The 26,054-nt window shown below is 41.7% G+C and overlaps 14 non-coding genes and 15 pseudogenes across 14 annotated transcripts; all 29 read left to right on the top strand.

Annotated features, from left to right (window-relative positions):
• The first annotated feature begins 5,832 nt into the window (after positions 1-5,832).
• Positions 5,833-6,011, top strand: LOC134544339 (U2 spliceosomal RNA; annotated as a pseudogene).
• Positions 6,012-6,667: 656 nt separating this feature from the next.
• Positions 6,668-6,832, top strand: LOC134544363 (U2 spliceosomal RNA; annotated as a pseudogene).
• A 410-nt stretch (positions 6,833-7,242) lies between these two features.
• Positions 7,243-7,435, top strand: LOC134544334 (U2 spliceosomal RNA). Its single transcript, XR_010077688.1, has one exon. It is a non-coding gene; the product is annotated as a U2 spliceosomal RNA (small nuclear RNA).
• Positions 7,436-8,091: 656 nt separating this feature from the next.
• Positions 8,092-8,256, top strand: LOC134544362 (U2 spliceosomal RNA; annotated as a pseudogene).
• A 410-nt stretch (positions 8,257-8,666) lies between these two features.
• LOC134544333 (U2 spliceosomal RNA) lies at positions 8,667-8,859 on the top strand. Its single transcript, XR_010077687.1, has one exon. It is a non-coding gene; the product is annotated as a U2 spliceosomal RNA (small nuclear RNA).
• A 656-nt stretch (positions 8,860-9,515) lies between these two features.
• LOC134544361 (U2 spliceosomal RNA) lies at positions 9,516-9,680 on the top strand (annotated as a pseudogene).
• A 410-nt stretch (positions 9,681-10,090) lies between these two features.
• On the top strand, positions 10,091-10,283 carry LOC134544332 (U2 spliceosomal RNA). Its single transcript, XR_010077686.1, has one exon. It is a non-coding gene; the product is annotated as a U2 spliceosomal RNA (small nuclear RNA).
• Positions 10,284-10,939: 656 nt separating this feature from the next.
• On the top strand, positions 10,940-11,104 carry LOC134544359 (U2 spliceosomal RNA; annotated as a pseudogene).
• Positions 11,105-11,514: 410 nt separating this feature from the next.
• On the top strand, positions 11,515-11,709 carry LOC134544336 (U2 spliceosomal RNA). Its single transcript, XR_010077690.1, has one exon. It is a non-coding gene; the product is annotated as a U2 spliceosomal RNA (small nuclear RNA).
• Positions 11,710-12,365: 656 nt separating this feature from the next.
• On the top strand, positions 12,366-12,530 carry LOC134544358 (U2 spliceosomal RNA; annotated as a pseudogene).
• Positions 12,531-12,940: 410 nt separating this feature from the next.
• LOC134544331 (U2 spliceosomal RNA) lies at positions 12,941-13,133 on the top strand. Its single transcript, XR_010077685.1, has one exon. It is a non-coding gene; the product is annotated as a U2 spliceosomal RNA (small nuclear RNA).
• Positions 13,134-13,789: 656 nt separating this feature from the next.
• On the top strand, positions 13,790-13,954 carry LOC134544357 (U2 spliceosomal RNA; annotated as a pseudogene).
• Positions 13,955-14,364: 410 nt separating this feature from the next.
• On the top strand, positions 14,365-14,557 carry LOC134544330 (U2 spliceosomal RNA). Its single transcript, XR_010077684.1, has one exon. It is a non-coding gene; the product is annotated as a U2 spliceosomal RNA (small nuclear RNA).
• Positions 14,558-15,213: 656 nt separating this feature from the next.
• On the top strand, positions 15,214-15,378 carry LOC134544356 (U2 spliceosomal RNA; annotated as a pseudogene).
• Positions 15,379-15,788: 410 nt separating this feature from the next.
• Positions 15,789-15,981, top strand: LOC134544329 (U2 spliceosomal RNA). Its single transcript, XR_010077683.1, has one exon. It is a non-coding gene; the product is annotated as a U2 spliceosomal RNA (small nuclear RNA).
• Positions 15,982-16,637: 656 nt separating this feature from the next.
• On the top strand, positions 16,638-16,802 carry LOC134544355 (U2 spliceosomal RNA; annotated as a pseudogene).
• Positions 16,803-17,212: 410 nt separating this feature from the next.
• On the top strand, positions 17,213-17,405 carry LOC134544328 (U2 spliceosomal RNA). The gene has a single exon (XR_010077682.1). It is a non-coding gene; the product is annotated as a U2 spliceosomal RNA (small nuclear RNA).
• A 656-nt stretch (positions 17,406-18,061) lies between these two features.
• On the top strand, positions 18,062-18,226 carry LOC134544354 (U2 spliceosomal RNA; annotated as a pseudogene).
• A 410-nt stretch (positions 18,227-18,636) lies between these two features.
• Positions 18,637-18,829, top strand: LOC134544370 (U2 spliceosomal RNA). The gene has a single exon (XR_010077696.1). It is a non-coding gene; the product is annotated as a U2 spliceosomal RNA (small nuclear RNA).
• Positions 18,830-19,485: 656 nt separating this feature from the next.
• Positions 19,486-19,650, top strand: LOC134544353 (U2 spliceosomal RNA; annotated as a pseudogene).
• Positions 19,651-20,060: 410 nt separating this feature from the next.
• On the top strand, positions 20,061-20,253 carry LOC134544360 (U2 spliceosomal RNA). The gene has a single exon (XR_010077695.1). It is a non-coding gene; the product is annotated as a U2 spliceosomal RNA (small nuclear RNA).
• A 656-nt stretch (positions 20,254-20,909) lies between these two features.
• Positions 20,910-21,074, top strand: LOC134544352 (U2 spliceosomal RNA; annotated as a pseudogene).
• Positions 21,075-21,484: 410 nt separating this feature from the next.
• On the top strand, positions 21,485-21,677 carry LOC134544349 (U2 spliceosomal RNA). The gene has a single exon (XR_010077694.1). It is a non-coding gene; the product is annotated as a U2 spliceosomal RNA (small nuclear RNA).
• Positions 21,678-22,333: 656 nt separating this feature from the next.
• LOC134544351 (U2 spliceosomal RNA) lies at positions 22,334-22,498 on the top strand (annotated as a pseudogene).
• Positions 22,499-22,908: 410 nt separating this feature from the next.
• Positions 22,909-23,101, top strand: LOC134544338 (U2 spliceosomal RNA). Its single transcript, XR_010077692.1, has one exon. It is a non-coding gene; the product is annotated as a U2 spliceosomal RNA (small nuclear RNA).
• A 656-nt stretch (positions 23,102-23,757) lies between these two features.
• LOC134544348 (U2 spliceosomal RNA) lies at positions 23,758-23,923 on the top strand (annotated as a pseudogene).
• A 409-nt stretch (positions 23,924-24,332) lies between these two features.
• On the top strand, positions 24,333-24,526 carry LOC134544337 (U2 spliceosomal RNA). Its single transcript, XR_010077691.1, has one exon. It is a non-coding gene; the product is annotated as a U2 spliceosomal RNA (small nuclear RNA).
• A 656-nt stretch (positions 24,527-25,182) lies between these two features.
• Positions 25,183-25,349, top strand: LOC134544350 (U2 spliceosomal RNA; annotated as a pseudogene).
• Positions 25,350-25,759: 410 nt separating this feature from the next.
• Positions 25,760-25,952, top strand: LOC134544327 (U2 spliceosomal RNA). Its single transcript, XR_010077681.1, has one exon. It is a non-coding gene; the product is annotated as a U2 spliceosomal RNA (small nuclear RNA).
• The last annotated feature ends 102 nt before the right edge of the window (positions 25,953-26,054 follow it).

The following is a 26,054-nucleotide window of genomic DNA, read 5'->3' as shown; positions in this document are numbered from 1 at the left end:
TACACCGCAGTGCACGCCCACAATCGTGTCCCCGGATCGTGGAAGAGGTCCAACACGGTCCTCATCTACAAGGATGGCGACAAGGACGTCCCAGACAACTGGCGTCCGATTGCGCTCAGCACCACCATTTCCAAGCTGTTCCTGTCGGTGGTCGCTGCCCGCCTGGGCGCGTGGGCTGCCCGGACGGGGCGCATCTCCAAGCAGCAGAAGGGCTTCATGGAGTACGAGGGCTGCTTGGAGCACAACTTTGTCCTGCAGTCCATCCTGGATGACTGCAGGGCGAAGAAACGCGAGGTCGCCATCGCCTGGCTGGATCTCGCCAACGCGTTCGGGTCCATCCCGCACGCGTACATCCAGCACTCGCTCACAGAGATGAGGGTACCCGAGACGCTGCGTGCCCTCATCGCGGACCTGTACCACGGCGGGACGACACGGGTCCGTTCCGAGGATGGCTTCACGGAGGAGATCCCGATCCGTGCTGGCGTCCGTCAGGGCTGTCCCCTCAGCCCCATTCTCTTCAACCTCAGCATGGAGGCAGTGCTGAGGACAGCCGCCAGAAGGGAGGAAGAGTTGGGCTACTCTGTCCTCGAGCACCACCACGCCATCCTCGCCTACGCAGATGACATCGTCCTCATCGGGCGGGACCCCGAGAGCCTGCAGACCCTGCTGGATGGGGTCAACGAGGCCGGTAACTGGGCCGGCTTGCGCTTCAAGCCCAGAAAATGCGCATCACTTCACATAGACTGCAGGACCGGTCGCCGGGTGATGCGCCAGCCTGGAGCGCAACCTGGGGTGCAACCCACCGTGATGCAGGTTGCCGGGGTCCCGATCGCCGCACTCGCTGAGGGCGACACGTATCGTCACCTGGGTGTTTCGACAGGTTACCGGAATGCCCAGTCGCCCGAGCAAGAAGTGGAAGCCATGGGGGCAGATCTCGACAAGATCCACGCCAGTCTCCTCGCCCCCTGGCAGAAGATCAACGCAGTCTCGACATTCCTCCAGTCGAGGCTGCAATTCATCTTGAGGGGAGGCCGCGTCAGGAAAGCTGTGGTGACGCGGTTCGACAAGAAGATGAAGAAGTACTGCAAGGAGTGGATGCACCTCCCCTTGCGTGCCACTCCGCTCATCGTCCACGCCCCAACGCATGAGGGGGGAGCTGGTCTCCTCCCACTCGCAGACATGTGTGACTTGGCCACGGTCACGCATGGCTACAGGCTCCTGACGTGCAAGGACCCTGACGTAAAAGACTTGGCGTGGGCCAGCTTGTTCCAGACAACAAAGCAGAAGCTGGGCAAGCAGGAAATTTCGAAAGATGACATGGTGGGGTTCCTCAACGGGGAGACCGAGGGCGAGTTCAACCGTGATGGTGGCGCCCTGGGGAACCACTGGACCTTCACACGAAGTGCAGGAAGGCGCCTCAAGAAGAGCACAGGAACGAAATGGCGCTGGAGTGAGGAGCTCCAGGAGGTCCAGATGGAAATCCCCGCACCTGAAAGTGCCGCGGGCCGCATCCTGGTCGGTCCCGGGGCACGCTCCCAAGTCTACCGGCGTCTGGCCACGGCCCGGCGCCAGGAGTACAGAAGGAGACTCGTGGCCCTTCCAGATCAGGGGAAGGCCATGGAACCGGTCTCCCGGAACCCCGCCAGCTCCCACTTCCTCCGGGATGGCAAGTTTACTCGCTTCGCAGAATGGCGCTTCATTCACAGGGCACGTCTCAACGTGGTGCCCCTGAATGGAGCTCTGCGAGGACCAGCGAGGAACAAGATGTGCCGGCGGTGTCTTCACCCCAACGAGACGCTGCCGCACGTCCTCAACCACTGCGGCCGCCACTCCGCCGCCTGGCAGCACCGCCACAACTCGGTGCTGCACAGGCTGGCCGCTGCCATCCCGAGGGACCCGGGCGTGGAGGTGCGGGTGAACCGTGCCGTGCCCCACACCGGGTCCTTGCTCCGTCCTGACCTGGTGGTCGTGGACGAGCCCAGGAAGAAGATCTCCATAGTGGATGTCGCGGTCCCGTTCGAGAACCGGAGCCAGGCTTTGGATCTCGTGCGGACCACAAAGACGACGAAATACCAGGGGTTGGCAGACACACTGACTGCGCAGGGCTACACAGTTTTCAACGAGGCCCTCGTTGTCGGGTCCCTCGGATCCTGGGACCCGTGCAACGACTACGTCCTCCAGCAGTTACGTGTCCGCTGGAGGTACGCACGGAAGATGCGGCACCTCATGGTGTCTGACGTCATCAGGTGGTCCCGTGACATCTACACCGAGCACGTCACGGGCCACCGTCAGTACCAGGTGGAGGCGCCGCCTGCCAACCCGCAACCAGTCCCAGACCAGGCCCCCGCAGTCCGGGGTCGTGGCCGTGGGAGAGGACAAGGTGGTCGTCGACCAAGGGGCAGACCAGGACCACAACCATGATGTGGGCCCCGGGCGCTGGAGCCGCGGTGCCCGCAACACCGTGGTTCGTGCCCCAACAATCGGCCACTCGGCGCCGCACCGCTGGGGGCACCAGCCCCCCACCGTTGGACCACCGGTGGAAGGGGGGGACCTGAGAGCCCCCCCGACGAAAACAGAAGTGCTGCCGGAGCGCACCAGCGCTCCACCGTTGGACCACCGGTGGAAGGGGAGGGACGCAGGTGCCCTCCCCGCTGAACACAGAAGTAGATGGCCATGGAGGCACCAGCCTCCCACCGTTGGATCACCGGTGGAAGGGGGGACTTGTGAGCCCCTCTGCAGAAAACTGAAGCAGAGGCCCGAGTGCCCCAGCACTCCGCCGCGGGATCAGCGTGGGAGCAGGGTGCCTGTCCGGGCCCTGTCGTGTGCCAATGTGTGTTTGTGTGCGGACGTCTAAGTGTTGGACCGATAATGTTGTGGTTGGACCCCTAGATTTAGTTGACGAGGACGCTTTTGCCCCCCACCCTACCAGGAAGTATCAATCATGCCTGAATGCCATCATTGTTCACACTTGCAATCTCCACCACGCAATAATAATATCTACCTATTTTACACCACAGTTAAATTTGCCACTGTTCCTGCTTCCACAATAGTCATGCACCATTAATAGCCACCCCAGCACAACACCACACCTAACTCACAATTAAAATAGAGCCACACACGTTTAATAACAATAATTTCCCTATGAATTTGTAAACTTAATAGCACATATGCAGCCACTGCCATAAAAAAGAAATAAAACACCAGTCACCTAATATAATGCACTCCCCATAGAGCCACATGCGGTCACTAACTATAATTCCCCCTGACATTGTAAACTTTCCTAACATTTTTGTCTCCAGCACAATAACGTACAATTAATATAACAGCAACAACAGACACCTAAAATAAATCACTCCTCGGTTTAATAATAACAAACTTCTTCTAATACCATATATACAAACCACTAGTCAAAATAGCACACTTTCAACCTCTAACTTATTAATTAAAATGCCACACAATAACCCAAGCACTTGTAACTCTTAGTAAACATCACCACAAAACTAATTACACATGTATGACCCGCCTTACTCTCAATATTGTTAAACTCACCTAAACCCACCCGTCGTAACATCACTCCCCAGTTTAATGATTTATTTTCTCCCATCCCCAATAATAACAATTAACCTGAATCTCCCCCTCTCAACACACTTCAATCTGCCTCTGCTTCTAAAATAGTCATGCATCATTAGCAGCCACCTCACCACAACTCAACACCTAAATCACAATTAAAATAGAGCCATATGCATTTAATTACAATAATTCCCCCCTGACCTAGTGCACCTGCTTAACACTGCCATAAAACACAAATATAAAACAACAGCATCACCAGACACCTAAATAAATCACCCCTCAGTTCAATAATTTCAAACTTCTTCTAATCCCATATACAAAAACCACTAGTAAAATAGCACACTTTTAACCTCTGACTTACTAAATCAAATGCCAAATAATATCCCAAACACTTGTAACAAATAGTAAACACTACCACACAACTAATTACATTTGAACATCCTACCTAACACACAATACAGTAAAATTCACCTAAACCACCCATCGTAGCATCACTTTCAAAACTAATGACTTTCTCCTCTCCCCAATAATAAAAACAACATTCAACCTAAAACAACCCCTTTCAAGAAACTGCAATCTAATTTTCCCTGGTAAACAATACTATCTAAATAGTCTAAAACAATCATTTCTTTTAAATTGTTATTATTTGTTACTTCTGAACAGCTTGCCCCCTCCATCTGAGATATTTTAAGTTTGTGGGTGTTAGACACCTTGTGTAGTTTATTAAAACTTATGTATTCTACAATGATGTTACTTAAGGTTTGCAGGTGTTAGACACCTTGTTTTCCATCAATACTCTGCACAATGTCTAATATTTAAAAGTTTTCAGCCCAGAGCTTCACTCCACATATAACATCATTACTTGAAATATCTTAAGTTTGCAGGTGTTAGACACCTTGTATAACGCTTCGTGCGAGCTCTTCTAGCAAAAATTTAATTTTTTTATTTTTTTATTTTTCATTAATTTTCTTTTTCAGTGCTATGTATGTTTCTCTTTTCTCTTACAGGTTTGATCATTATTTAAGTTTGTGAGGGTTAGACCCTCTGTATAATTTTTATTTCTCTGCTGTGTATCTTCATTCATTTCCTTTCCCAAGTGTAACATGAAGTATTTAAGGCATGCTTAGATTTGCAAAGTTGAAGGCCAGTGCCAAAGTCTGTTCTCAACCTTAACTTCTACTTCTCAACAGCAATAACTGAATGCTTGTTTACAAGATTTATCCTTGCATTGGCTACTATGCCAATTTAACATCTAGCATCTGTGGTAGGAAGGCCCCCAAGTGTGTGTGCGGGACTGACCTGAGGTGACTGGGTGGTAAGGGTCTGTCATGAGCAGGCCTTTAGTGCCCCTAAGGCTGCCACCCTTTTTACTTTCAATTTATCTGGTGCTTGTTCTTTGTAATAATGCATGGCCACAACAACTGGCACTTCTACATTAATGTTTAAATTCACTCCCCTAACTATCATAAATCTTAAAGAGGAGTGGGAAATACACCCCTGCCCAGGCCTGGTCTTGCACACAACAGGGATTGTGCACAAACTGTAGGCCAGCATTCAGAACCTAATTACAGTCAGGTTAACCATTAGGCTCCCGCCCTCATCGTGTCATTCCTCGGAGTGATGCGGTGGGGGCGGGGGGGCCACGGCGTATAGGGCCGTACCCTGGCTGGGGCGGCACCGCGTCGTGGCTTGTAGGGACTTCAATACCTTCTGGTGTCCATGTTTGGTTGGTCTCTCTGAGGCCGGCCAAGTGTGCATGCCCTAATAGCTTGTTAGGAGAGCAGTATGGAGGCACTGTGATGTAGAGGGTGGGGGGCAGCCATAGCTGGGTTTCTTTGGGGCAGGCAGCCTGCCCATTAAACTAAAATATCTTAAGTAACTTCAGGAGGGGCTACTCCCCGGAGTAAATTTAGTTGTGGTAAAAGTGCATATGTGTGTTTAATTATTTAAGGACCGCGGGGAGCTAGGCTCCTTGTTCGTGAATATTTTATATCTTAAGAGGGTTTTTGTTTTCTTTTCTTGCAACAGACTAGTTCTGTTTTAACGTAACTTCTTTCTTTTAGTCTAGTTAGTGACTTGCGGGGACTAGTTCCCCTTTTAACGTAACTTCTTACCTCCCGCCTTTGAGGGAGGGAACCGGCCCCAGGGGCACGGTGGGATTAGTTTCACTTTAATTCTCCCATAATCTTTGGTTTTCCGGGCGCTAGGTGCCCCTTTTTCCATTTCCTAATATGTGTTTTTAATATTGTAAAGGGTTTTGAGATATTGCTAATAAATAGCTTTCAAATCTGTTCTTATCAGCTTAATATCTGATACGTCCTGCATCGCAGGACCAGAATATTAAACTGATTTTTGGAACAGGGCGGAGTGCTAGGGGCTTGCCCCACCTCCGCCGCGGGTTGGCCCGGTATTGCAGTACCACCGGGATCGGCCCACCACAAAATGTAATAAACTTTAAGTTTGTTTTAAATGTAATAAACATTGTTACCAACTTGTAAGAATGGATGATAGTGAAAAATTGATTGTTGTAATGTAATGTGCCCAAGTGCAGAGACAATACAGAAAAGTCGTGTGTACATTCAACAAATGAAGAGGAAGAGAAAGCTGATCCAGTAGGTGCTGCCAGGGGCGGCCGAACAGGAACTACAAGGATGCCCAAGGGACGAACTTGGAATGCGAGAACATGTAGGAACTTAGCAATTTTGTGTGCAGAATAATAGGAATTAATTATTTTATTTTATCATACAATGTAGTGCTTGTTGTGAATGTTTAATAAATTTAGCTGTGTGAGAAAAAATTCAATATAATTAACAATTAGGCAGTGTTAAATGATAATAATGATGATGTATTGAAAATGTATTTTGTCATGTCGATGCGTGAGTTTATGTAAGTGTGTGGTTAAGGCTTGTTGTGAAACCTTTTATTACTATTATTGTTATTCATTACTCATGTTAATATTTGTATGAATTGTATTGACTTTTTTTTATCTGTTGAACTACATGTGTTTGGTTAATGGAGTTTTACAATGTGCAATATTAATTTTGATGTGTATTTTAAGGGATGTTTCTCGGCCTTTCGGCTAAGATCAGAGTGTAGTATCGCTTCTCGGCCTTTTGGCTAAGATCGAAGTGTAGTATCTGCGATTCTTCTACACTTTGTCTTGGCAGCATTTTTTGTGACGGATTGCCCCCGGACCTGGTCCGGGGAGTGCGATTGACCCTGCTGGCCACTGCCTAGTGCATGCCAGCATGGGGGCACATTGCTTAGGCAACGTTAAATATCTGTTTAGATAAAATTATATTGACAATTAAAATGTAATGTATAAAGTCAACTCTCCCATGAGAATCATTCTTGCCTTATTGAAACTGCAGTTAATCTAAGGGACCAGCTTGTGCTGCAGCAAGTGGAAAGTACGGTAATTGTAAGAGCGTTGTTATGGATATACCAAGTTTTTTGTTTATTGCTGGTGAATAGTGATTCATTTGGATTGTAATACCTCGTGTCACTGTATTGAAGATATTATCAATGTACAGACCATGCTTGTGCATGTGTGGTGTAGAGTATGACGGCTCGTCGAAAGTGTACAGTCGTTTATGGAAGTCAGTAGACCTTGTTATAGCATTTGATTTAGTAATAGGGAGCCCATATAGCTCCTGGTTCATTAGGATTGTTATCGCTTCTCGGCCTTTTGGCTAAGATCAAAGTGTAGTATCTGTTCTTATCAGCTTAATATCTGATACGTCCTGCATCGCAGGACCAGAATATTAAACTGATTTTTGGAACAGGGCGGAGTGCTAGGGGCTTGCCCCACCTCCGCCGCGGGTTGGCCCGGTATTGCAGTACCACCGGGATCGGCCCACCACAAAATGTAATAAACTTTAAGTTTGTTTTAAATGTAATAAACATTGTTACCAACTTGTAAGAATGGATGATAGTGAAAAATTGATTGTTGTAATGTAATGTGCCCAAGTGCAGAGACAATACAGAAAAGTCGTGTGTACATTCAACAAATGAAGAGGAAGAGAAAGCTGATCCAGTAGGTGCTGCCAGGGGCGGCCGAACAGGAACTACAAGGATGCCCAAGGGACGAACTTGGAATGCGAGAACATGTAGGAACTTAGCAATTTTGTGTGCAGAATAATAGGAATTAATTATTTTATTTTATCATACAATGTAGTGCTTGTTGTGAATGTTTAATAAATTTAGCTGTGTGAGAAAAAATTCAATATAATTAACAATTAGGCAGTGTTAAATGATAATAATGATGATGTATTGAAAATGTATTTTGTCATGTCGATGCGTGAGTTTATGTAAGTGTGTGGTTAAGGCTTGTTGTGAAACCTTTTATTACTATTATTGTTATTCATTACTCATGTTAATATTTGTATGAATTGTATTGACTTTTTTTTATCTGTTGAACTACATGTGTTTGGTTAATGGAGTTTTACAATGTGCAATATTAATTTTGATGTGTATTTTAAGGGATGTTTCTCGGCCTTTCGGCTAAGATCAGAGTGTAGTATCGCTTCTCGGCCTTTTGGCTAAGATCGAAGTGTAGTATCTGCGATTCTTCTACACTTTGTCTTGGCAGCATTTTTTGTGACGGATTGCCCCCGGACCTGGTCCGGGGAGTGCGATTGACCCTGCTGGCCACTGCCTAGTGCATGCCAGCATGGGGGCACATTGCTTAGGCAACGTTAAATATCTGTTTAGATAAAATTATATTGACAATTAAAATGTAATGTATAAAGTCAACTCTCCCATGAGAATCATTCTTGCCTTATTGAAACTGCAGTTAATCTAAGGGACCAGCTTGTGCTGCAGCAAGTGGAAAGTACGGTAATTGTAAGAGCGTTGTTATGGATATACCAAGTTTTTTGTTTATTGCTGGTGAATAGTGATTCATTTGGATTGTAATACCTCGTGTCACTGTATTGAAGATATTATCAATGTACAGACCATGCTTGTGCATGTGTGGTGTAGAGTATGACGGCTCGTCGAAAGTGTACAGTCGTTTATGGAAGTCAGTAGACCTTGTTATAGCATTTGATTTAGTAATAGGGAGCCCATATAGCTCCTGGTTCATTAGGATTGTTATCGCTTCTCGGCCTTTTGGCTAAGATCAAAGTGTAGTATCTGTTCTTATCAGCTTAATATCTGATACGTCCTGCATCGCAGGACCAGAATATTAAACTGATTTTTGGAACAGGGCGGAGTGCTAGGGGCTTGCCCCACCTCCGCCGCGGGTTGGCCCGGTATTGCAGTACCACCGGGATCGGCCCACCACAAAATGTAATAAACTTTAAGTTTGTTTTAAATGTAATAAACATTGTTACCAACTTGTAAGAATGGATGATAGTGAAAAATTGATTGTTGTAATGTAATGTGCCCAAGTGCAGAGACAATACAGAAAAGTCGTGTGTACATTCAACAAATGAAGAGGAAGAGAAAGCTGATCCAGTAGGTGCTGCCAGGGGCGGCCGAACAGGAACTACAAGGATGCCCAAGGGACGAACTTGGAATGCGAGAACATGTAGGAACTTAGCAATTTTGTGTGCAGAATAATAGGAATTAATTATTTTATTTTATCATACAATGTAGTGCTTGTTGTGAATGTTTAATAAATTTAGCTGTGTGAGAAAAAATTCAATATAATTAACAATTAGGCAGTGTTAAATGATAATAATGATGATGTATTGAAAATGTATTTTGTCATGTCGATGCGTGAGTTTATGTAAGTGTGTGGTTAAGGCTTGTTGTGAAACCTTTTATTACTATTATTGTTATTCATTACTCATGTTAATATTTGTATGAATTGTATTGACTTTTTTTTATCTGTTGAACTACATGTGTTTGGTTAATGGAGTTTTACAATGTGCAATATTAATTTTGATGTGTATTTTAAGGGATGTTTCTCGGCCTTTCGGCTAAGATCAGAGTGTAGTATCGCTTCTCGGCCTTTTGGCTAAGATCGAAGTGTAGTATCTGCGATTCTTCTACACTTTGTCTTGGCAGCATTTTTTGTGACGGATTGCCCCCGGACCTGGTCCGGGGAGTGCGATTGACCCTGCTGGCCACTGCCTAGTGCATGCCAGCATGGGGGCACATTGCTTAGGCAACGTTAAATATCTGTTTAGATAAAATTATATTGACAATTAAAATGTAATGTATAAAGTCAACTCTCCCATGAGAATCATTCTTGCCTTATTGAAACTGCAGTTAATCTAAGGGACCAGCTTGTGCTGCAGCAAGTGGAAAGTACGGTAATTGTAAGAGCGTTGTTATGGATATACCAAGTTTTTTGTTTATTGCTGGTGAATAGTGATTCATTTGGATTGTAATACCTCGTGTCACTGTATTGAAGATATTATCAATGTACAGACCATGCTTGTGCATGTGTGGTGTAGAGTATGACGGCTCGTCGAAAGTGTACAGTCGTTTATGGAAGTCAGTAGACCTTGTTATAGCATTTGATTTAGTAATAGGGAGCCCATATAGCTCCTGGTTCATTAGGATTGTTATCGCTTCTCGGCCTTTTGGCTAAGATCAAAGTGTAGTATCTGTTCTTATCAGCTTAATATCTGATACGTCCTGCATCGCAGGACCAGAATATTAAACTGATTTTTGGAACAGGGCGGAGTGCTAGGGGCTTGCCCCACCTCCGCCGCGGGTTGGCCCGGTATTGCAGTACCACCGGGATCGGCCCACCACAAAATGTAATAAACTTTAAGTTTGTTTTAAATGTAATAAACATTGTTACCAACTTGTAAGAATGGATGATAGTGAAAAATTGATTGTTGTAATGTAATGTGCCCAAGTGCAGAGACAATACAGAAAAGTCGTGTGTACATTCAACAAATGAAGAGGAAGAGAAAGCTGATCCAGTAGGTGCTGCCAGGGGCGGCCGAACAGGAACTACAAGGATGCCCAAGGGACGAACTTGGAATGCGAGAACATGTAGGAACTTAGCAATTTTGTGTGCAGAATAATAGGAATTAATTATTTTATTTTATCATACAATGTAGTGCTTGTTGTGAATGTTTAATAAATTTAGCTGTGTGAGAAAAAATTCAATATAATTAACAATTAGGCAGTGTTAAATGATAATAATGATGATGTATTGAAAATGTATTTTGTCATGTCGATGCGTGAGTTTATGTAAGTGTGTGGTTAAGGCTTGTTGTGAAACCTTTTATTACTATTATTGTTATTCATTACTCATGTTAATATTTGTATGAATTGTATTGACTTTTTTTTATCTGTTGAACTACATGTGTTTGGTTAATGGAGTTTTACAATGTGCAATATTAATTTTGATGTGTATTTTAAGGGATGTTTCTCGGCCTTTCGGCTAAGATCAGAGTGTAGTATCGCTTCTCGGCCTTTTGGCTAAGATCGAAGTGTAGTATCTGCGATTCTTCTACACTTTGTCTTGGCAGCATTTTTTGTGACGGATTGCCCCCGGACCTGGTCCGGGGAGTGCGATTGACCCTGCTGGCCACTGCCTAGTGCATGCCAGCATGGGGGCACATTGCTTAGGCAACGTTAAATATCTGTTTAGATAAAATTATATTGACAATTAAAATGTAATGTATAAAGTCAACTCTCCCATGAGAATCATTCTTGCCTTATTGAAACTGCAGTTAATCTAAGGGACCAGCTTGTGCTGCAGCAAGTGGAAAGTACGGTAATTGTAAGAGCGTTGTTATGGATATACCAAGTTTTTTGTTTATTGCTGGTGAATAGTGATTCATTTGGATTGTAATACCTCGTGTCACTGTATTGAAGATATTATCAATGTACAGACCATGCTTGTGCATGTGTGGTGTAGAGTATGACGGCTCGTCGAAAGTGTACAGTCGTTTATGGAAGTCAGTAGACCTTGTTATAGCATTTGATTTAGTAATAGGGAGCCCATATAGCTCCTGGTTCATTAGGATTGTTATCGCTTCTCTCGGCCTTTTGGCTAAGATCAAAGTGTAGTATCTGTTCTTATCAGCTTAATATCTGATACGTCCTGCATCGCAGGACCAGAATATTAAACTGATTTTTGGAACAGGGCGGAGTGCTAGGGGCTTGCCCCACCTCCGCCGCGGGTTGGCCCGGTATTGCAGTACCACCGGGATCGGCCCACCACAAAATGTAATAAACTTTAAGTTTGTTTTAAATGTAATAAACATTGTTACCAACTTGTAAGAATGGATGATAGTGAAAAATTGATTGTTGTAATGTAATGTGCCCAAGTGCAGAGACAATACAGAAAAGTCGTGTGTACATTCAACAAATGAAGAGGAAGAGAAAGCTGATCCAGTAGGTGCTGCCAGGGGCGGCCGAACAGGAACTACAAGGATGCCCAAGGGACGAACTTGGAATGCGAGAACATGTAGGAACTTAGCAATTTTGTGTGCAGAATAATAGGAATTAATTATTTTATTTTATCATACAATGTAGTGCTTGTTGTGAATGTTTAATAAATTTAGCTGTGTGAGAAAAAATTCAATATAATTAACAATTAGGCAGTGTTAAATGATAATAATGATGATGTATTGAAAATGTATTTTGTCATGTCGATGCGTGAGTTTATGTAAGTGTGTGGTTAAGGCTTGTTGTGAAACCTTTTATTACTATTATTGTTATTCATTACTCATGTTAATATTTGTATGAATTGTATTGACTTTTTTTTATCTGTTGAACTACATGTGTTTGGTTAATGGAGTTTTACAATGTGCAATATTAATTTTGATGTGTATTTTAAGGGATGTTTCTCGGCCTTTCGGCTAAGATCAGAGTGTAGTATCGCTTCTCGGCCTTTTGGCTAAGATCGAAGTGTAGTATCTGCGATTCTTCTACACTTTGTCTTGGCAGCATTTTTTGTGACGGATTGCCCCCGGACCTGGTCCGGGGAGTGCGATTGACCCTGCTGGCCACTGCCTAGTGCATGCCAGCATGGGGGCACATTGCTTAGGCAACGTTAAATATCTGTTTAGATAAAATTATATTGACAATTAAAATGTAATGTATAAAGTCAACTCTCCCATGAGAATCATTCTTGCCTTATTGAAACTGCAGTTAATCTAAGGGACCAGCTTGTGCTGCAGCAAGTGGAAAGTACGGTAATTGTAAGAGCGTTGTTATGGATATACCAAGTTTTTTGTTTATTGCTGGTGAATAGTGATTCATTTGGATTGTAATACCTCGTGTCACTGTATTGAAGATATTATCAATGTACAGACCATGCTTGTGCATGTGTGGTGTAGAGTATGACGGCTCGTCGAAAGTGTACAGTCGTTTATGGAAGTCAGTAGACCTTGTTATAGCATTTGATTTAGTAATAGGGAGCCCATATAGCTCCTGGTTCATTAGGATTGTTATCGCTTCTCGGCCTTTTGGCTAAGATCAAAGTGTAGTATCTGTTCTTATCAGCTTAATATCTGATACGTCCTGCATCGCAGGACCAGAATATTAAACTGATTTTTGGAACAGGGCGGAGTGCTAGGGGCTTGCCCCACCTCCGCCGCGGGTTGGCCCGGTATTGCAGTACCACCGGGATCGGCCCACCACAAAATGTAATAAACTTTAAGTTTGTTTTAAATGTAATAAACATTGTTACCAACTTGTAAGAATGGATGATAGTGAAAAATTGATTGTTGTAATGTAATGTGCCCAAGTGCAGAGACAATACAGAAAAGTCGTGTGTACATTCAACAAATGAAGAGGAAGAGAAAGCTGATCCAGTAGGTGCTGCCAGGGGCGGCCGAACAGGAACTACAAGGATGCCCAAGGGACGAACTTGGAATGCGAGAACATGTAGGAACTTAGCAATTTTGTGTGCAGAATAATAGGAATTAATTATTTTATTTTATCATACAATGTAGTGCTTGTTGTGAATGTTTAATAAATTTAGCTGTGTGAGAAAAAATTCAATATAATTAACAATTAGGCAGTGTTAAATGATAATAATGATGATGTATTGAAAATGTATTTTGTCATGTCGATGCGTGAGTTTATGTAAGTGTGTGGTTAAGGCTTGTTGTGAAACCTTTTATTACTATTATTGTTATTCATTACTCATGTTAATATTTGTATGAATTGTATTGACTTTTTTTTATCTGTTGAACTACATGTGTTTGGTTAATGGAGTTTTACAATGTGCAATATTAATTTTGATGTGTATTTTAAGGGATGTTTCTCGGCCTTTCGGCTAAGATCAGAGTGTAGTATCGCTTCTCGGCCTTTTGGCTAAGATCGAAGTGTAGTATCTGCGATTCTTCTACACTTTGTCTTGGCAGCATTTTTTGTGACGGATTGCCCCCGGACCTGGTCCGGGGAGTGCGATTGACCCTGCTGGCCACTGCCTAGTGCATGCCAGCATGGGGGCACATTGCTTAGGCAACGTTAAATATCTGTTTAGATAAAATTATATTGACAATTAAAATGTAATGTATAAAGTCAACTCTCCCATGAGAATCATTCTTGCCTTATTGAAACTGCAGTTAATCTAAGGGACCAGCTTGTGCTGCAGCAAGTGGAAAGTACGGTAATTGTAAGAGCGTTGTTATGGATATACCAAGTTTTTTGTTTATTGCTGGTGAATAGTGATTCATTTGGATTGTAATACCTCGTGTCACTGTATTGAAGATATTATCAATGTACAGACCATGCTTGTGCATGTGTGGTGTAGAGTATGACGGCTCGTCGAAAGTGTACAGTCGTTTATGGAAGTCAGTAGACCTTGTTATAGCATTTGATTTAGTAATAGGGAGCCCATATAGCTCCTGGTTCATTAGGATTGTTATCGCTTCTCGGCCTTTTGGCTAAGATCAAAGTGTAGTATCTGTTCTTATCAGCTTAATATCTGATACGTCCTGCATCGCAGGACCAGAATATTAAACTGATTTTTGGAACAGGGCGGAGTGCTAGGGGCTTGCCCCACCTCCGCCGCGGGTTGGCCCGGTATTGCAGTACCACCGGGATCGGCCCACCACAAAATGTAATAAACTTTAAGTTTGTTTTAAATGTAATAAACATTGTTACCAACTTGTAAGAATGGATGATAGTGAAAAATTGATTGTTGTAATGTAATGTGCCCAAGTGCAGAGACAATACAGAAAAGTCGTGTGTACATTCAACAAATGAAGAGGAAGAGAAAGCTGATCCAGTAGGTGCTGCCAGGGGCGGCCGAACAGGAACTACAAGGATGCCCAAGGGACGAACTTGGAATGCGAGAACATGTAGGAACTTAGCAATTTTGTGTGCAGAATAATAGGAATTAATTATTTTATTTTATCATACAATGTAGTGCTTGTTGTGAATGTTTAATAAATTTAGCTGTGTGAGAAAAAATTCAATATAATTAACAATTAGGCAGTGTTAAATGATAATAATGATGATGTATTGAAAATGTATTTTGTCATGTCGATGCGTGAGTTTATGTAAGTGTGTGGTTAAGGCTTGTTGTGAAACCTTTTATTACTATTATTGTTATTCATTACTCATGTTAATATTTGTATGAATTGTATTGACTTTTTTTTATCTGTTGAACTACATGTGTTTGGTTAATGGAGTTTTACAATGTGCAATATTAATTTTGATGTGTATTTTAAGGGATGTTTCTCGGCCTTTCGGCTAAGATCAGAGTGTAGTATCGCTTCTCGGCCTTTTGGCTAAGATCGAAGTGTAGTATCTGCGATTCTTCTACACTTTGTCTTGGCAGCATTTTTTGTGACGGATTGCCCCCGGACCTGGTCCGGGGAGTGCGATTGACCCTGCTGGCCACTGCCTAGTGCATGCCAGCATGGGGGCACATTGCTTAGGCAACGTTAAATATCTGTTTAGATAAAATTATATTGACAATTAAAATGTAATGTATAAAGTCAACTCTCCCATGAGAATCATTCTTGCCTTATTGAAACTGCAGTTAATCTAAGGGACCAGCTTGTGCTGCAGCAAGTGGAAAGTACGGTAATTGTAAGAGCGTTGTTATGGATATACCAAGTTTTTTGTTTATTGCTGGTGAATAGTGATTCATTTGGATTGTAATACCTCGTGTCACTGTATTGAAGATATTATCAATGTACAGACCATGCTTGTGCATGTGTGGTGTAGAGTATGACGGCTCGTCGAAAGTGTACAGTCGTTTATGGAAGTCAGTAGACCTTGTTATAGCATTTGATTTAGTAATAGGGAGCCCATATAGCTCCTGGTTCATTAGGATTGTTATCGCTTCTCGGCCTTTTGGCTAAGATCAAAGTGTAGTATCTGTTCTTATCAGCTTAATATCTGATACGTCCTGCATCGCAGGACCAGAATATTAAACTGATTTTTGGAACAGGGCGGAGTGCTAGGGGCTTGCCCCACCTCCGCCGCGGGTTGGCCCGGTATTGCAGTACCACCGGGATCGGCCCACCACAAAATGTAATAAACTTTAAGTTTGTTTTAAATGTAATAAACATTGTTACCAACTTGTAAGAATGGATGATAGTGAAAAATTGATTGTTGTAATGTAATGTGCCCAAGTGCAGAGACAATACAGAAAAGTCGTGTGTACATTCAACAAATGAAGAGGAAGAGAAAGCTGATCCAGTAGGTGCTGCCAGGGGCGGCCGAACAGGAACTACAAGGATGCCCAAGGGACGAACTTGGAATGCGAGAACATGTAGGAACTTAGCAATTTTGTGTGCAGAATAATAGGAATTAATTATTTTATTTTATCATACAATGTAGTGCTTGTTGTGAATGTTTAATAAATTTAGCTGTGTGAGAAAAAATTCAATATAATTAACAATTAGGCAGTGTTAAATGATAATAATGATGATGTATTGAAAATGTATTTTGTCATGTCGATGCGTGAGTTTATGTAAGTGTGTGGTTAAGGCTTGTTGTGAAACCTTTTATTACTATTATTGTTATTCATTACTCATGTTAATATTTGTATGAATTGTATTGACTTTTTTTTATCTGTTGAACTACATGTGTTTGGTTAATGGAGTTTTACAATGTGCAATATTAATTTTGATGTGTATTTTAAGGGATGTTTCTCGGCCTTTCGGCTAAGATCAGAGTGTAGTATCGCTTCTCGGCCTTTTGGCTAAGATCGAAGTGTAGTATCTGCGATTCTTCTACACTTTGTCTTGGCAGCATTTTTTGTGACGGATTGCCCCCGGACCTGGTCCGGGGAGTGCGATTGACCCTGCTGGCCACTGCCTAGTGCATGCCAGCATGGGGGCACATTGCTTAGGCAACGTTAAATATCTGTTTAGATAAAATTATATTGACAATTAAAATGTAATGTATAAAGTCAACTCTCCCATGAGAATCATTCTTGCCTTATTGAAACTGCAGTTAATCTAAGGGACCAGCTTGTGCTGCAGCAAGTGGAAAGTACGGTAATTGTAAGAGCGTTGTTATGGATATACCAAGTTTTTTGTTTATTGCTGGTGAATAGTGATTCATTTGGATTGTAATACCTCGTGTCACTGTATTGAAGATATTATCAATGTACAGACCATGCTTGTGCATGTGTGGTGTAGAGTATGACGGCTCGTCGAAAGTGTACAGTCGTTTATGGAAGTCAGTAGACCTTGTTATAGCATTTGATTTAGTAATAGGGAGCCCATATAGCTCCTGGTTCATTAGGATTGTTATCGCTTCTCGGCCTTTTGGCTAAGATCAAAGTGTAGTATCTGTTCTTATCAGCTTAATATCTGATACGTCCTGCATCGCAGGACCAGAATATTAAACTGATTTTTGGAACAGGGCGGAGTGCTAGGGGCTTGCCCCACCTCCGCCGCGGGTTGGCCCGGTATTGCAGTACCACCGGGATCGGCCCACCACAAAATGTAATAAACTTTAAGTTTGTTTTAAATGTAATAAACATTGTTACCAACTTGTAAGAATGGATGATAGTGAAAAATTGATTGTTGTAATGTAATGTGCCCAAGTGCAGAGACAATACAGAAAAGTCGTGTGTACATTCAACAAATGAAGAGGAAGAGAAAGCTGATCCAGTAGGTGCTGCCAGGGGCGGCCGAACAGGAACTACAAGGATGCCCAAGGGACGAACTTGGAATGCGAGAACATGTAGGAACTTAGCAATTTTGTGTGCAGAATAATAGGAATTAATTATTTTATTTTATCATACAATGTAGTGCTTGTTGTGAATGTTTAATAAATTTAGCTGTGTGAGAAAAAATTCAATATAATTAACAATTAGGCAGTGTTAAATGATAATAATGATGATGTATTGAAAATGTATTTTGTCATGTCGATGCGTGAGTTTATGTAAGTGTGTGGTTAAGGCTTGTTGTGAAACCTTTTATTACTATTATTGTTATTCATTACTCATGTTAATATTTGTATGAATTGTATTGACTTTTTTTTATCTGTTGAACTACATGTGTTTGGTTAATGGAGTTTTACAATGTGCAATATTAATTTTGATGTGTATTTTAAGGGATGTTTCTCGGCCTTTCGGCTAAGATCAGAGTGTAGTATCGCTTCTCGGCCTTTTGGCTAAGATCGAAGTGTAGTATCTGCGATTCTTCTACACTTTGTCTTGGCAGCATTTTTTGTGACGGATTGCCCCCGGACCTGGTCCGGGGAGTGCGATTGACCCTGCTGGCCACTGCCTAGTGCATGCCAGCATGGGGGCACATTGCTTAGGCAACGTTAAATATCTGTTTAGATAAAATTATATTGACAATTAAAATGTAATGTATAAAGTCAACTCTCCCATGAGAATCATTCTTGCCTTATTGAAACTGCAGTTAATCTAAGGGACCAGCTTGTGCTGCAGCAAGTGGAAAGTACGGTAATTGTAAGAGCGTTGTTATGGATATACCAAGTTTTTTGTTTATTGCTGGTGAATAGTGATTCATTTGGATTGTAATACCTCGTGTCACTGTATTGAAGATATTATCAATGTACAGACCATGCTTGTGCATGTGTGGTGTAGAGTATGACGGCTCGTCGAAAGTGTACAGTCGTTTATGGAAGTCAGTAGACCTTGTTATAGCATTTGATTTAGTAATAGGGAGCCCATATAGCTCCTGGTTCATTAGGATTGTTATCGCTTCTCGGCCTTTTGGCTAAGATCAAAGTGTAGTATCTGTTCTTATCAGCTTAATATCTGATACGTCCTGCATCGCAGGACCAGAATATTAAACTGATTTTTGGAACAGGGCGGAGTGCTAGGGGCTTGCCCCACCTCCGCCGCGGGTTGGCCCGGTATTGCAGTACCACCGGGATCGGCCCACCACAAAATGTAATAAACTTTAAGTTTGTTTTAAATGTAATAAACATTGTTACCAACTTGTAAGAATGGATGATAGTGAAAAATTGATTGTTGTAATGTAATGTGCCCAAGTGCAGAGACAATACAGAAAAGTCGTGTGTACATTCAACAAATGAAGAGGAAGAGAAAGCTGATCCAGTAGGTGCTGCCAGGGGCGGCCGAACAGGAACTACAAGGATGCCCAAGGGACGAACTTGGAATGCGAGAACATGTAGGAACTTAGCAATTTTGTGTGCAGAATAATAGGAATTAATTATTTTATTTTATCATACAATGTAGTGCTTGTTGTGAATGTTTAATAAATTTAGCTGTGTGAGAAAAAATTCAATATAATTAACAATTAGGCAGTGTTAAATGATAATAATGATGATGTATTGAAAATGTATTTTGTCATGTCGATGCGTGAGTTTATGTAAGTGTGTGGTTAAGGCTTGTTGTGAAACCTTTTATTACTATTATTGTTATTCATTACTCATGTTAATATTTGTATGAATTGTATTGACTTTTTTTTATCTGTTGAACTACATGTGTTTGGTTAATGGAGTTTTACAATGTGCAATATTAATTTTGATGTGTATTTTAAGGGATGTTTCTCGGCCTTTCGGCTAAGATCAGAGTGTAGTATCGCTTCTCGGCCTTTTGGCTAAGATCGAAGTGTAGTATCTGCGATTCTTCTACACTTTGTCTTGGCAGCATTTTTTGTGACGGATTGCCCCCGGACCTGGTCCGGGGAGTGCGATTGACCCTGCTGGCCACTGCCTAGTGCATGCCAGCATGGGGGCACATTGCTTAGGCAACGTTAAATATCTGTTTAGATAAAATTATATTGACAATTAAAATGTAATGTATAAAGTCAACTCTCCCATGAGAATCATTCTTGCCTTATTGAAACTGCAGTTAATCTAAGGGACCAGCTTGTGCTGCAGCAAGTGGAAAGTACGGTAATTGTAAGAGCGTTGTTATGGATATACCAAGTTTTTTGTTTATTGCTGGTGAATAGTGATTCATTTGGATTGTAATACCTCGTGTCACTGTATTGAAGATATTATCAATGTACAGACCATGCTTGTGCATGTGTGGTGTAGAGTATGACGGCTCGTCGAAAGTGTACAGTCGTTTATGGAAGTCAGTAGACCTTGTTATAGCATTTGATTTAGTAATAGGGAGCCCATATAGCTCCTGGTTCATTAGGATTGTTATCGCTTCTCGGCCTTTTGGCTAAGATCAAAGTGTAGTATCTGTTCTTATCAGCTTAATATCTGATACGTCCTGCATCGCAGGACCAGAATATTAAACTGATTTTTGGAACAGGGCGGAGTGCTAGGGGCTTGCCCCACCTCCGCCGCGGGTTGGCCCGGTATTGCAGTACCACCGGGATCGGCCCACCACAAAATGTAATAAACTTTAAGTTTGTTTTAAATGTAATAAACATTGTTACCAACTTGTAAGAATGGATGATAGTGAAAAATTGATTGTTGTAATGTAATGTGCCCAAGTGCAGAGACAATACAGAAAAGTCGTGTGTACATTCAACAAATGAAGAGGAAGAGAAAGCTGATCCAGTAGGTGCTGCCAGGGGCGGCCGAACAGGAACTACAAGGATGCCCAAGGGACGAACTTGGAATGCGAGAACATGTAGGAACTTAGCAATTTTGTGTGCAGAATAATAGGAATTAATTATTTTATTTTATCATACAATGTAGTGCTTGTTGTGAATGTTTAATAAATTTAGCTGTGTGAGAAAAAATTCAATATAATTAACAATTAGGCAGTGTTAAATGATAATAATGATGATGTATTGAAAATGTATTTTGTCATGTCGATGCGTGAGTTTATGTAAGTGTGTGGTTAAGGCTTGTTGTGAAACCTTTTATTACTATTATTGTTATTCATTACTCATGTTAATATTTGTATGAATTGTATTGACTTTTTTTTATCTGTTGAACTACATGTGTTTGGTTAATGGAGTTTTACAATGTGCAATATTAATTTTGATGTGTATTTTAAGGGATGTTTCTCGGCCTTTCGGCTAAGATCAGAGTGTAGTATCGCTTCTCGGCCTTTTGGCTAAGATCGAAGTGTAGTATCTGCGATTCTTCTACACTTTGTCTTGGCAGCATTTTTTGTGACGGATTGCCCCCGGACCTGGTCCGGGGAGTGCGATTGACCCTGCTGGCCACTGCCTAGTGCATGCCAGCATGGGGGCACATTGCTTAGGCAACGTTAAATATCTGTTTAGATAAAATTATATTGACAATTAAAATGTAATGTATAAAGTCAACTCTCCCATGAGAATCATTCTTGCCTTATTGAAACTGCAGTTAATCTAAGGGACCAGCTTGTGCTGCAGCAAGTGGAAAGTACGGTAATTGTAAGAGCGTTGTTATGGATATACCAAGTTTTTTGTTTATTGCTGGTGAATAGTGATTCATTTGGATTGTAATACCTCGTGTCACTGTATTGAAGATATTATCAATGTACAGACCATGCTTGTGCATGTGTGGTGTAGAGTATGACGGCTCGTCGAAAGTGTACAGTCGTTTATGGAAGTCAGTAGACCTTGTTATAGCATTTGATTTAGTAATAGGGAGCCCATATAGCTCCTGGTTCATTAGGATTGTTATCGCTTCTCGGCCTTTTGGCTAAGATCAAAGTGTAGTATCTGTTCTTATCAGCTTAATATCTGATACGTCCTGCATCGCAGGACCAGAATATTAAACTGATTTTTGGAACAGGGCGGAGTGCTAGGGGCTTGCCCCACCTCCGCCGCGGGTTGGCCCGGTATTGCAGTACCACCGGGATCGGCCCACCACAAAATGTAATAAACTTTAAGTTTGTTTTAAATGTAATAAACATTGTTACCAACTTGTAAGAATGGATGATAGTGAAAAATTGATTGTTGTAATGTAATGTGCCCAAGTGCAGAGACAATACAGAAAAGTCGTGTGTACATTCAACAAATGAAGAGGAAGAGAAAGCTGATCCAGTAGGTGCTGCCAGGGGCGGCCGAACAGGAACTACAAGGATGCCCAAGGGACGAACTTGGAATGCGAGAACATGTAGGAACTTAGCAATTTTGTGTGCAGAATAATAGGAATTAATTATTTTATTTTATCATACAATGTAGTGCTTGTTGTGAATGTTTAATAAATTTAGCTGTGTGAGAAAAAATTCAATATAATTAACAATTAGGCAGTGTTAAATGATAATAATGATGATGTATTGAAAATGTATTTTGTCATGTCGATGCGTGAGTTTATGTAAGTGTGTGGTTAAGGCTTGTTGTGAAACCTTTTATTACTATTATTGTTATTCATTACTCATGTTAATATTTGTATGAATTGTATTGACTTTTTTTTATCTGTTGAACTACATGTGTTTGGTTAATGGAGTTTTACAATGTGCAATATTAATTTTGATGTGTATTTTAAGGGATGTTTCTCGGCCTTTCGGCTAAGATCAGAGTGTAGTATCGCTTCTCGGCCTTTTGGCTAAGATCGAAGTGTAGTATCTGCGATTCTTCTACACTTTGTCTTGGCAGCATTTTTTGTGACGGATTGCCCCCGGACCTGGTCCGGGGAGTGCGATTGACCCTGCTGGCCACTGCCTAGTGCATGCCAGCATGGGGGCACATTGCTTAGGCAACGTTAAATATCTGTTTAGATAAAATTATATTGACAATTAAAATGTAATGTATAAAGTCAACTCTCCCATGAGAATCATTCTTGCCTTATTGAAACTGCAGTTAATCTAAGGGACCAGCTTGTGCTGCAGCAAGTGGAAAGTACGGTAATTGTAAGAGCGTTGTTATGGATATACCAAGTTTTTTGTTTATTGCTGGTGAATAGTGATTCATTTGGATTGTAATACCTCGTGTCACTGTATTGAAGATATTATCAATGTACAGACCATGCTTGTGCATGTGTGGTGTAGAGTATGACGGCTCGTCGAAAGTGTACAGTCGTTTATGGAAGTCAGTAGACCTTGTTATAGCATTTGATTTAGTAATAGGGAGCCCATATAGCTCCTGGTTCATTAGGATTGTTATCGCTTCTCGGCCTTTTGGCTAAGATCAAAGTGTAGTATCTGTTCTTATCAGCTTAATATCTGATACGTCCTGCATCGCAGGACCAGAATATTAAACTGATTTTTGGAACAGGGCGGAGTGCTAGGGGCTTGCCCCACCTCCGCCGCGGGTTGGCCCGGTATTGCAGTACCACCGGGATCGGCCCACCACAAAATGTAATAAACTTTAAGTTTGTTTTAAATGTAATAAACATTGTTACCAACTTGTAAGAATGGATGATAGTGAAAAATTGATTGTTGTAATGTAATGTGCCCAAGTGCAGAGACAATACAGAAAAGTCGTGTGTACATTCAACAAATGAAGAGGAAGAGAAAGCTGATCCAGTAGGTGCTGCCAGGGGCGGCCGAACAGGAACTACAAGGATGCCCAAGGGACGAACTTGGAATGCGAGAACATGTAGGAACTTAGCAATTTTGTGTGCAGAATAATAGGAATTAATTATTTTATTTTATCATACAATGTAGTGCTTGTTGTGAATGTTTAATAAATTTAGCTGTGTGAGAAAAAATTCAATATAATTAACAATTAGGCAGTGTTAAATGATAATAATGATGATGTATTGAAAATGTATTTTGTCATGTCGATGCGTGAGTTTATGTAAGTGTGTGGTTAAGGCTTGTTGTGAAACCTTTTATTACTATTATTGTTATTCATTACTCATGTTAATATTTGTATGAATTGTATTGACTTTTTTTTATCTGTTGAACTACATGTGTTTGGTTAATGGAGTTTTACAATGTGCAATATTAATTTTGATGTGTATTTTAAGGGATGTTTCTCGGCCTTTCGGCTAAGATCAGAGTGTAGTATCGCTTCTCGGCCTTTTGGCTAAGATCGAAGTGTAGTATCTGCGATTCTTCTACACTTTGTCTTGGCAGCATTTTTTGTGACGGATTGCCCCCGGACCTGGTCCGGGGAGTGCGATTGACCCTGCTGGCCACTGCCCTAGTGCATGCCAGCATGGGGGCACATTGCTTAGGCAACGTTAAATATCTGTTAGATAAAATTATATTGACAATTAAAATGTAATGTATAAAGTCAACTCTCCCATGAGAATCATTCTTGCCTTATTGAAACTGCAGTTAATCTAAGGGACCAGCTTGTGCTGCAGCAAGTGGAAAGTACGGTAATTGTAAGAGCGTTGTTATGGATATACCAAGTTTTTTGTTTATTGCTGGTGAATAGTGATTCATTTGGATTGTAATACCTCGTGTCACTGTATTGAAGATATTATCAATGTACAGACCATGCTTGTGCATGTGTGGTGTAGAGTATGACGGCTCGTCGAAAGTGTACAGTCGTTTATGGAAGTCAGTAGACCTTGTTATAGCATTTGATTTAGTAATAGGGAGCCCATATAGCTCCTGGTTCATTAGGATTGTTATCGCTTCTCGGCCTTTTGGCTAAGATCAAAGTGTAGTATCTGTTCTTATCAGCTTAATATCTGATACGTCCTGCATCGCAGGGACCAGAATATTAAACTGATTTTTGGAACAGGGCGGAGTGCTAGGGGCTTGCCCCACCTCCGCCGCGGGTTGGCCCGGTATTGCAGTACCACCGGGATCGGCCCACCACAAAATGTAATAAACTTTAAGTTTGTTTTAAATGTAATAAACATTGTTACCAACTTGTAAGAATGGATGATAGTGAAAAATTGATTGTTGTAATGTAATGTGCCCAAGTGCAGAGACAATACAGAAAAGTCGTGTGTACATTCAACAAATGAAGAGGAAGAGAAAGCTGATCCAGTAGGTGCTGCCAGGGGCGGCCGAACAGGAACTACAAGGATGCCCAAGGGACGAACTTGGAATGCGAGAACATGTAGGAACTTAGCAATTTTGTGTGCAGAATAATAGGAATTAATTATTTTATTTTATCATACAATGTAGTGCTTGTTGTGAATGTTTAATAAATTTAGCTGTGTGAGAAAAAATTCAATATAATTAACAATTAGGCAGTGTTAAATGATAATAATGATGATGTATTGAAAATGTATTTTGTCATGTCGATGCGTGAGTTTATGTAAGTGTGTGGTTAAGGCTTGTTGTGAAACCTTTTATTACTATTATTGTTATTCATTACTCATGTTAATATTTGTATGAATTGTATTGACTTTTTTTTATCTGTTGAACTACATGTGTTTGGTTAATGGAGTTTTACAATGTGCAATATTAATTTTGATGTGTATTTTAAGGGATGTTTCTCGGCCTTTCGGCTAAGATCAGAGTGTAGTATCGCTTCTCGGCCTTTTGGCTAAGATCGAAGTGTAGTATCTGCGATTCTTCTACACTTTGTCTTGGCAGCATTTTTTGTGACGGATTGCCCCCCGGACCTGGTCCGGGGAGTGCGATTGACCCTGCTGGCCACTGCCTAGTGCATGCCAGCATGGGGGCACATTGCTTAGGCAACGTTAAATATCTGTTTAGATAAAATTATATTGACAATTAAAATGTAATGTATAAAGTCAACTCTCCCATGAGAATCATTCTTGCCTTATTGAAACTGCAGTTAATCTAAGGGACCAGCTTGTGCTGCAGCAAGTGGAAAGTACGGTAATTGTAAGAGCGTTGTTATGGATATACCAAGTTTTTTGTTTATTGCTGGTGAATAGTGATTCATTTGGATTGTAATACCTCGTGTCACTGTATTGAAGATATTATCAATGTACAGACCATGCTTGTGCATGTGTGGTGTAGAGTATGACGGCTCGTCGAAAGTGTACAGTCGTTTATGGAAGTCAGTTAGACCTTGTTATAGCATTTGATTTAGTAATAGGGAGCCCATATAGCTCCTGGTTCATTAGGATTGTTATCGCTTCTCGGCCTTTTGGCTAAGATCAAAGTGTAGTATCTGTTCTTATCAGCTTAATATCTGATACGTCCTGCATCGCAGGACCAGAATATTAAACTGATTTTTGGAACAGGGCGGAGTGCTAGGGGCTTGCCCCACCTCCGCCGCGGGTTGGCCCGGTATTGCAGTACCACCGGGATCGGCCCACCCACAAAATGTAATAAACTTTAAGTTTGTTTTAAATGTAATAAACATTGTTACCAACTTGTAAGAATGGATGATAGTGAAAAATTGATTGTTGTAATGTAATGTGCC

This window comes from Bacillus rossius, unplaced genomic scaffold (genome assembly GCF_032445375.1).
Source record: "Bacillus rossius redtenbacheri isolate Brsri unplaced genomic scaffold, Brsri_v3 Brsri_v3_scf360, whole genome shotgun sequence".
Classification (NCBI taxonomy): Eukaryota; Metazoa; Arthropoda; class Insecta; order Phasmatodea; family Bacillidae; genus Bacillus; species Bacillus rossius.
The sequence above is the reverse complement of the archived record's forward strand: the minus strand, read 5'-3'. Positions and strand labels throughout refer to the sequence as shown.